The sequence below is a fragment of the Scardinius erythrophthalmus genome, assembly GCF_964197995.2.
Source record: "Scardinius erythrophthalmus genome assembly, chromosome: 8".
NCBI lineage: Eukaryota > Metazoa > Chordata > Actinopteri > Cypriniformes > Leuciscidae > Scardinius > Scardinius erythrophthalmus.
The window spans coordinates 12740479-12751948 of record NC_138228.1 but is presented as its reverse complement, the minus strand read 5'-3'; the positions used below and the strand labels follow the sequence as shown (position 1 = coordinate 12751948).

The window sequence follows — 11470 nt, the reverse complement described above, 5'->3', positions numbered from 1 at the left end:
CCCAAAAAAGTTACGGACTGCAGCTTTAATTAATATGCTATCTCCTGTTCACAGGGCCCCCTTGAGCTTGAGCATGGCTGCAGCCCATTCGATCCCTTGGGTTAATGTGGCTCTGCTAATTATTGTTTTAGTTCATATCATGGATTAAATTACTAAATCCATGAACACATCATATTTTGGAAGGTGGGGCTCAAATAAACAATTCTCAAATTCTCAAAACAAAAATTGAGAGTAGAAATGCAGATATTATGGTGTGTGGGAATATGGAACTGTGCCTTTAGTCTTAAAATACTCTTGAATTTCATGATGTCTTAGTAACTTTGTGTTGTTGTTCATGCCATCCTGTACATTAAGAAATTCATTAATTCTATGTGAATCATTTCATTAATTGCAAACACTTTTACATTTTGGAGAAATGCTGTGTAAACAAACTGTTACTCATCTCAGGTATATGATGATTAAATGCAATTCTTCGGCCGCACTGCCAGTTAATAAATATGCAGAGATAAGAGAAAATCTATGGTGAAATAAATTATTCCTCATTACTGTAGGAACCGGTGGTTCATAATGATACATAATGTGTTCGTTTCATTTAATTATTTATTTATGACAAATTATTTATGGTAAAGAATTATGCAGGACAACTGGTGTAGCAGTATTAATGATCGGTTTTGAATGCTTATTTGTCTAGCCTATATATGCTTTCTAATACACAAACACATTGACCTGCCTTTTTATTAATAATTAAGCAGGACTGGTGACAAATAGAAATGAATCAGAAGCATTGGTTTTGATGTAGGTGTTTGCTGCTTCTGTATGATATTTTATATGGTCTGCTTTCTCATCAATTTTCTACTTTCTTTTAAAACTTGACATTTGTGGTGTTCTGCTGAGGCTGGAGCATTTGGTGAAGTGCTGATCATCTTTTCAACGTCAGCAGTCCAGCTTCAGCTTGGAAACCAAAATAGTGATTACCAAGGGATATGGCCATGCAGTTCAGACTCTCTTTTTGTCAGTTCCCTTTGTTTTCAAAGCAAAGATGCCTGGTATTAACACATTTAGTAGATGATAGCATTAGGCTTGATGACAGTACTATTTCCTCGCATATTGTCATAAGGCACATAAACATGAATCTATCTATCTATCTATCTATCTATCTATCTATCTATCTATCTATCTATCTATCTATCTATCTATCTATCTATCTATCTATCTATCTATCTATCTATCTATCTATCTATCTGATGCAGTCAGATCCAGTCAGATGGAGAAATGATGAATCAAAATGATTTGATTTATTAGTAAAGAATAAAAATGAATCATGAAAATAATAAAACCATGAACTGTTAAGTAAATTAGTTAATAATAAATTAATTAACAAAGTAGGCTAACAACAAACAAGTCGTTAAAGGGGTGGTATAATGCCTTTTTTTACAAGATGTAAAATAAGTCTTTGATGTCCTCAGAGTGTGTATGTGAAGTTTTAGCTCAAAATACCCCACATATATTTTCATATAGCATGTTACAATTGTCACTTTTTGAGGGTGAGCAAAAACGCACCGTTTTTGTGTCTGTCCCTTTAAATGCAAATGAGCTGCTGCTCCCAGCACAGGGGGCGGAGCTTCAACAGCTCGAGTGCTTTTACCTCACACAGAAACAGAAATGCACTGAAAATTTCAACACTTATTTTAGCCTTCACGTTCAAACCGGAGTCAGACAATGATGGAGGGACTCAAGAAGAAGTGACAACATGTAGAATGCAACAGTACATTTCTGAATGGTTAGTTGAAGAATTTATGCAGCTGATGTGGAGTTAACTATCTAGTCATTGATTAGCATATTCTGTCATTATAATCTATAAATCGCGTTCCCAGGGGTGGGGTTTATGTAAATTCTAGGGTTAGTGATGTTTAGCGTTGGAACTTTGCAGATGTTGTTCATGCTCAAACAGCAACATTACACACTAACTAAAGTTAGAAAAGTGAAATCATAATCAACCACCCCTTTAACTAAATATCTCTGAGTACAATACAATTGCCGGAAGAGATAAAGAGATCAATGTATGAGCAATGAGCTTGCCAATATATTAGGCTATAGGCTACCTATGTACAGATCAGGAAAAAATATGCTAATCGTGTCAAAAATAGATTTTCTAAGAATTAGCTCTGGCTTCTTGGTATCCCATTATGTAGCCTAAGCGTAGCTAAACATTGCGGTTTTAACACTATAGAGGCAGAACGAGCCAAATTCGCCTTTTCAACATGGACTTTATGCTAGGCCTAGTCACTTTACTTCTAAGTAAAACCATAAACTCATGCGACATTTGATATTAGACTGGATACCAGACTTTGCAGAGGAACATCAACTCACAAGGAACATGAACACAAAATCATTAAAGTAAATAAACTAGGCCTACTAAAATTAGAAATCACTTAGCCTTAAATCTATCTGTGTCTATCTATCTATCTATCTATCTATCTTGAAGCTGAAAGCAGCTTTAGATAGACAGACAGTTAGATAGATCGATAGATAGATCGATCGATCGATCGATCGATCGATCGATCGATCGATCGATCGATCGATAGATAGATAGATAGATAGATAGATAGATAGATAGATAGATAGATAGATAGATCAGTAGATAGATAGATAGATAGATCAGTAGATAGATAGATAGATAGATAGATAGATAGATAGATAGATAGATAGATAGATAGATAGATAGATAGATAGATAGATAGATAGATAGATAGATAGATAGATCAGTAGATAGATAGATAGATAGATAGATAGATAGATAGATAGATAGATAGATAGATAGATAGATAGATAGATAGATAGATAGATAGATAGATAGATAGATAGATAGATAGATAGATAGATAGATAGATAGATAGATAGATAGGCAGTTTTGCAGACGGAATGAATCGGTTGCTCTCGTTCACTAAAAATAAAACGGACTTCCTAGTGCTGCTTACGACAGAAAAAGGTGAGTTTAGTTTATTATTACCTATGCTTGCTCGGTTTTTAAGCTTTGGCTGCAACAAATTGTGTTTAAAAACAACGATGGGGGTGATTTGTAAGACTACTATGCTGTACTTGTTGACACTGTTTTAAACTGAGTGAACCAGCGTCATACTGAACAATGCAGTTAATTAGCTATAGCCACTATTTTTAGTTACACCTCACTGTTGTAGTGTAGTATAGCCTATAATTATAAAAGTAGCTGGAAAATAATAAAAGATTTTCTAATTTCATGACAGAGCCCAATTTTATTACTTAATGTTTTGGACAAAAAACAAGTCTGGCTCATGAGAAGCATTGTGAGTAAATGGCTGCAAAAACACCTTAAGACACGGACACTGCGAGATGAGTCACTATCATCTAAAGAAAGCCCAACTAAATGTAACCACTGGGTTCTATGTCAGGACATAGCCTACTTCTATCCAGAGTCTGAGGGGTTAAAAGCACCCTGAGGGAGTAATCCTCCCTCATTTACAATCACTCTCAACCCTGCAGCTGCTGACTGCAGGGTTATTTCTCAGAGGCCCTGAGAATATATCCATAGAAGAAACTCAATAGAAATGGGATTTAAGATGGAGGGAGAAGAGAAACCATCTCTCTTTGAACTTAATCTGCAAAGGCAACACAAACCGGCAATAAAGCAGAGTTTATGACACCCTCTGAGAACTGTTTCATTGGCTTTTCCATCGTGCCCTGACATACAAAGACACCAGCCGCCTGAGTCAGCCGCACAGTTAATCGCCCATCTCTTCAGCCAATATCAGCCCCCTCTGTCCCTCTTAACCCCGCTGACAAATTTAGACCTCAGAGGATGGCGGTAACGAATGTTCAGAGCAAATCCACAATGCGTGGGGGTGTACAGTGTGCTTTCGTGTATGTAAGTAATGAATTAGCATGAAGAGATGGAAGTGAAGTGGCCACAGGTCAAGAGTCTAGCATATGCTCTGTTGCCGAGAGAGAAACGGATGACCCCTTTTTTCTTAGAAAAACCGATCACATAAAGGTCAGGCACAGATTTGTGGGAGAGAAAAATAAGTCTACTGCAGAAATCATGAACATGAAAAATGTATGTAGAAAAGTTGCACAAAATATTACTATATTTACATATTTTATACTACATTTCTTTCACATTCAGAATGCAGACTGCTATTTTGTGCTCTGCTTGGAGCATGTAATTTACCAATAGTTTATAGAATGTGTCAAATTGTGCTTTTTTACACGGTAGAAATACTTCAATACTTTCATACGGCAACCATTTTTATTGAAATTAGCGATGAACAATAATTGAATCAGTCCTAAAAAGTGTGAAATAAATCCAATATTTTCTGCCCCCTCCATCATACTAGTCTTACAATGCAACTCCATCCATCTCATTCTCAGATTTTCAATATCCACAGTAAAACTTAAGATGAATAACTCTTCAAGCTAACTGTGCTTAACACTGTGATTCACTAAGACTGATTTGACAAGCTCTTTGAAGGCTATAAGCTGCAAGAGGGTTACAAATAAAAATATGTAATTTATGAACGGCCAAGACATAATCGTCAGATCATTTATCTGTATAACGACATTGGTTTGAGAAAAAAAAAGAGTTATCTCTCTAGCTTGTCTTACGTCTGAAAAGCTGTGCAAAATAGATTCGGTACCCATGAGGAAATCATAAGACTTTCAAATTGCCTTGTTCTCTCCGTCTGCGAAGGTAAATCATAAGTCCACATAATTAAAATAATGAATGCTCAATTGACGCCCCTCAGGTGCCATTTGCTTGAAATTTCGTGTGATTGGGGCACGAGACAATTGCTGAAGCAATCCTACACGGCGAGGAGTAATTAGCCATATTACAATTTGCAGTAATAGGCACCATAAAATTGAATCCCGAACACTCTCTATATTTCATGAGCCAGTATCTTTTTATAGTGTCTAGTGGGCCCAGGGCCATAGGAGGAGAGCATGATGTTTCAGTGCTAAAAAAGGAGAGAATCTGAGTGCAGGAATGGAAGAAATGCAGCTTGAGAACAGGATCGAGCGGTAAAGCGGTGTGTAGGTGTATGTATGTGTGCGTGTGTGAGTTTCCATATACGACTATGCAAACTTAGCATCTGTTCTGTCAGTGTTTTTCACCCTCACTTTCACTCCTCCCACACTTTATTTTCTGTAGAAATCACATTCCAGGCATTTCTAGAATTGTTTCCCTTCATGAAAAGATGATTACCTACAAGTCAACTTTTCAAAGGATAATATTCTCCAAAGTGCAGATACAGTAGCTAGTGAGTAAATGTCTCACTGTTTCTGTCAGTATATCTCGGTTAAAAGCTGTAATTTGTGTTGTGACAGTAAATGGCACGGTTAAGCAGCCACTCATACTCACATGCTCAGTTTCAACCATTATACTACGAATTGTATATGTGTCAAAAATAGCTATGCTGCAGCGTCATACGCGTGTGAACTGCAGCATGCGATGAGACGACTCATTCTGACAACATAGCAGTCTGTTTCCATTATTGCCTCTTGAAATTTTCAAGCTTGGATATTCTTGGGTTTCTTTGTTGTTGTTGTTTTGTACAAAACACTAAAGAAAATTGACAGGATTTTTTAAAATGTAGATTTGAATGTTATTTCTCGCAATAAAATATTGTATTCAGAGTATTACTGTAATTCAGGGTAGGTCATATTCTGCCATAACAAACAAATTACTGTAAAAACAATAACATATATACCGCACTGTGTAATAATAGTGTGACTTTAGTTTGAAGTCACCATTAAGTTTGATTTACTTTTAATTAATTTACTCCCAGCAGATGTGTCACAGAACACAATTGGTTCCACTGTATTACATGGAGAGAATAAGCTCATTATACCAACTTGACATCTACAATATACATGGGACTATTATATATTACAGAAACAATATAATCTTTTATAAATAATTAAGGGATGCTGAGGTATTTGCAATGCTGTTGAGCGAGTGGTAGTTTTTCTTGTGAACTTTTAGTGTGTATTGTCAACCAGATATGCAAAGGTATCAACACTTGGCAGATTAAACTCATGCCGAAGTCTATTGTAAAGAAATGTCTGCTTTTTAAAAGGAATATTCATGGAATAATCAGTCGAGGATTGCTCAGTGCTGTGAAAATTGTTAAGCACCACTAGTACAGCTAACTATACATTTTACAAGCAAAATGCTAAAATTGGTGTGATAAATCTGTAATATGTAAATTTATAAAAACATAAAGAGACGAATATTAACAGTGCTTGTCATGCTATGCTTATTGCAAAGGAAAGTGAACAAGCAGCGTACTGTTACTTCTTACTTTTGACTTACTTTATAATTAAAGATGAAAATCTTGTTGTTGAAATATATATGTATTTATATTCTCTGTCTCCTGGTGTGGGTGTTCTGGCGCAATATGGCTGCCGTCGCATCATCCAGGTGGATGCTGTGCATTTGTGGTGTTTTTTTTTGTGTGTGTGAAAATGTAATAATTCAAAACGTTTTCTGTGATGGGAAGGTTTATGGTTTGGGGATAGAATATACAATTTGTGTTGTATAAAAATCATGTCCCCATAAAACATGAAAACCCAACGGGTGTGTGTAATTTTTGCAATTAAAAATTTCATAATGATAATATATATACACAAAACAGTGAATGTGTGTAACTACTATACAGGAATATAGCCTGCAGTAAATTCACACTGTGGATGAAACGATTGGACGGACTGGTGAAGGGTTAGCACTACATCGCAGTGACTGTAAGATGAGGGGGGAAGGATTTACTGTACTTCTCTCCCCAAATGTTCTGTCTTTCTCTCTCGTTCTCTCCCTCTGGATCAAGGTGCACCAGAACTGTCAGCAAATCCACAATGAATTCCATACAGCTCATACAACTCATACAACTCATCCATAATTCAGCCTCAACTTCACTCAGGGAAGTCTTTTGACTACATTTACCTTGTGTTTATTACCCCAGACATTACACACACATGGGAGAAAGGAAAACTCTCTGACTTAAATGTCTCTGGGGGAATGATGGGTATTGTGGAATATTCTGGAATCATCATATAGAACATGTTTTATGCAAGGACCCCATGAAATCAGAAGAGTTTTCAATGTCTATTTCATATTTGAGTCCATAAACGTATCCTAGTGTGCTACAAATATTTTTACTAACAGTTAGCATACTGACTTTTACCATATATGCATTTTAAAGGCACAGTCTTTGTCTTACAAGTTGCATACTTCCTGTTCTAGCCGAGCTACATGCCCTTGAAATGAATGGAAATGCTAACGGATAGCTCTCTCCAGGACTTCCTTGAAACAAAGCACTAAACCGGTTCACTGTAATATCTATAGTGAAGGTGATGAAACTGTCAAGCTAGGATTTTTCCTGAGCCTTTTAGAGGACAGTAAATTTCGCTAATAATTTATTTTTATGAGAAAGTATATTGTTTGGTGTCCTCAAGCACCTGCTATTAGCTGCATCTGTTAAATGGTGTTGACCTCCAATGAGCGGGAAGGCGAGCCAATAAAGTAGCTGTGCTCAGACGCTGTTGAGCGTAAGCTAAATTGTATACTACGCTTGCAAATATAACATTGAGTAAACTGAAAAAAAAAATGTAGTTATTCGTTTATAAACTCATCTTAAGAAGATAGCATAACTTATAATCAGCAGTTAGAATAATCTAGAACTCATACGTTTATTGTTGAAGAGGGGGAAAAATTACATTAAACTCAAATACTGAAATGTATTGATATTACTAATTAGTAATATTAACAATCTGGTTTCCTTCTCTCTAAAGGTGTTTGAGTATGAAGGCATGTCGCACAGCCTGTTCATGATAGCATCTGCCTAATTTGTCTCTACCAAGTGACACATGGTTTTGCAGCAGAATACTGTTTGAATGGACACCCAGATTTTGACAACAACACAAGTCAAGTCACATTTATATAGTGCTTTATGCAAAACAAATTGTTTTAACTTCAACAAAAAGTGAGCAATTCATTTTTCACAGGGATCATATTCATATTTTGAAATACCCAATGCATTGTGTTGTGTTTTAGGGTTAAACTTATAATGATAATGTTGGATAATGTTTTTATTTTTATTTTTTTATTAAGCATGATTACATGCTTAGTTGCATTTTATAAATGGCATTTAGACCCTTTTAGAACAGACTTGTGACCCATTTTGGGGTCTCCACCAGTTAAAATCCAGTGAATAATTAATTTCTAACATTAATGATTATGAACTATTAGACTTTGCAGATTCATATACTCATAACTACAGTAAATGTGAGATTGCTTATACATTATGTAAGCACACCCTGCATCACTTAGCAATTTGATTATGATTATAACTCCACACTGTAAAAATAAAAGGTGCCTGGAGGAACCTTTTGGGGTTCTTCACTTTGCCACACCGGCGGAACCGTCTGTAGATCCTCTAGGCACCCTTTAAAAAGGGCCGGTTCTCTGAGGAACCACACAGGTTTCCTGAGGAACTCTTATATTAGGCACTGTGTGGAACCACTGTGGGTGCCTCCAGGAACCAAATTTCATTTTTTTTTTAAATATTTAATTTCATGTTGTTACTATGGTTACCTTTGACTTCTATTATAATAAACAAATTGAACCAAATACAAAATAAGAATTGTTTATTACATATTTGATATTCATTTTTATACATACACTTCCATGCACATGGGGAAAAAAGCTAACTACAGATTAATATCAATGACTACACAAAAAAATAGTATAATACATAAGCAACATGAATAATCAACCATGTATATACAATAGATAAACAAGAAAAGACATCTCAACAAAATGCATGGAAACACATATGTTCCACTAAATAAATCAATGTAAAAAAATTACATTTGAACTAATTAAAAATGTCCATCTTTACTTAACTTTAAAACATTTGTGTTTCAGTCCGATGGTTAGTCTGACATCACTGTTTCCAAGTCCAAAAGCTCTATCAGATGCCAAAAACAAACAACAGTGCTAATATACACTCATTGTGCTGTAACCTTTATCTCTATACTGAAATCTCTGATGATTAGTTATTCAGCTATTTTGAATCATAAAATGTTTAAGTCTGGGATGCCGTTAGACTGGAGACTGTAATACACTATGGCTTTTGAAAAGCTTAAATGTGTGACTTGAATCAACAGTGTTCATAAATGGTTGTTGAGTATTCTCATGAAACAAGATAGAGGAAGTAGAGGCTTCGACCCGGAAACAGAGTTAAGGTGCAGTAAAATGATCTGTTGTTCTGTGAATGTTCACTGGTGAATTCAGTCATTTCAATATGAATTCACACGATCAGCAATTTCGTTTGTGGTCAAAAATGTCACTATGGGACCAAGTTGGTGTGAGGTACTTAATGAGTTAGAAAAGTGAAAAGGTACAGCATCGTTTTCCGTTTGTTTTTCCTCTTTTCTGGTGGATGGTCCAGGCACTTCGATGATTTTCAGGTCTACAGGAGGATTTTTATTCTTGATCAAACTTGTATTTCAGCTTACTGAGATCCCTGCAAAGTACAAAATGTACTGTTAGTAAGGTTATTAAAGTGATAGTTGTGAAATTTTAATAATTTCCTCAGCCTTGTGACGTTCCAGACCTGTTTGACTTTCTGTCTGTGGAACCCAAAAGCAGATCTCAGGCATAATGCAACCCCAGTCACCGATCGCTGACACTGCATGAAACACAAGCAGAAAACAATTGTGTAAATCATTCATGAAACCATTCTTATGCACACTTGTCTAGTTCAATTCAATGCAACAATTTATGTAAAAATGGTTAAGCTCCAAAAATGTCCCAGAAAAGATCCTAAAAATAATCAATGAGTTCACAACTCATGTGTTATGGGTTGTGTTGCAAGTCTTCTGAAGCCTAATAGCTTTTTCCTATTTATTTATTTTTTTGTCGAAAAAGACTAAACTTGAAGTTATAATTCAGAGTTAAAATGTCTATAGCATTTTTTGTGAATCAAACCTGTGATATTATTTTTCTGAGTAACATGAATGAGATTTGAGATCATGAGAAAAGATTTTCAGAGAGTAACTGATTAAAAAACACAAGTACACAGTCAAACAATACAATTTCACACAGAGAAAGTTCATAGTAATAAAGTACTTGCATGTGGTGCAGGTAACTTACTGTAATTCAATGTTGCCACTGAAATGTTCAGATTATTTTAGAAATGTAATGGTTGTTCTGGGGAAACAAAAGAACAAAGCTGATTATTCACAACATAATATTTATTGACCAGTAAATGGCTTTAAAATGGTATTTGAGAGAATGAGGGCACCTGTAGTAAGTAAAGTTAACGTTAGGCTAAACAAAAACAGAGCAAACTATAACCTGTTTTTGTTATTCATAACAAACGCCAAGAATCAGAGAATTTTCTAAATTAGTTAGGCTATATCAGCAATTTGAAGACACAGTTGTACAAAATATGTTGAATTGAATGACTAAATCAATGTAAGACAATAAGTCAATCATTTCCATTTGTTCATTAGATCAACGTAGTTAGCATCGCGGCTAAAACCTTCATACCAGATACTGTGCAATAAACGAGTGGTAAACACTGTAAAAACGTAGTAATGTATAATAAATTTAGTTTAGATATATGTGTGTGTTTGAATAGTGAGTAGACTCTGTATTTATATTTATTTGGCGAGTTTACAAACCTTGTAATGGAGAGCCGAACAAACGGCGGAAGCTTTGATGAGAGGAGCCGTTACTTTCCTGATGACGATCAGCTGAGCTTTGTTGCGCGCGAGCAGCGCGAGGATCACTGAAGCGACGACAGCAGAGGAATAGCAGCAGTTTCGTGACAGAATAATACTTTTCTCCTCCTGCTTCTTCTTCTTCATATAATATTATTATTATTTAGTGTTGTTGTTTAAGGTTTAAATGACTTAATAAAATAGGCCTATACTAAATATATGTAAGCTACCCAAGTGAAAAAGACTATAGTTACTGTTAAATGTATTAAAAATGCATTAAAGTATATTTGTATTGTAGGTCTACTAAAAACACACTCAAGTACATTTTTAATACATTTAATAGTACATCTTTTTCACCTGGGTATGTATACTGAATCAAACTTGCCTATAATAATAATAATAATAAAAATGCATTAAAGTAGGCTATATTTGTATTGTAGGTCTACTAAAAACACACTCAAGTACATTTTTAATACATTTAATAGTACGTCTTTTTCACCTGGGTATGTATTCTGAATCAAACTTAAGTAGCCTATAATAATAATAATAATAGAATAATAATCTAATTCGGGCCTCACTGAACCATTGGGTTCCTCCAGATGCTGGCTTTAACATAAGAGATCTTCCAGGAACCACTTGAATGTTAAAAGATCTTCCAATAACCCTTTTATCGCATTCAGGTTCCTCTATTTTCCCCCAAAGCACTTCGAGG

General features: G+C 35.3%; 1 long non-coding RNA gene across 1 annotated transcript; it reads right to left on the bottom strand.

Annotated features, from left to right (window-relative positions):
* Positions 1 to 8661: 8661 nt before the first annotated feature.
* On the bottom strand, positions 8662 to 10245 carry LOC308694803. Its single transcript, XR_014030640.1, has 3 exons — positions 10187 to 10245; positions 9648 to 9722; positions 8662 to 9557 (listed from the first exon to the last, which is right to left on the bottom strand). It is a non-coding gene; the product is annotated as an uncharacterized lncRNA (long non-coding RNA).
* Between the last annotated feature and the right edge of the window lie 1225 nt (positions 10246 to 11470).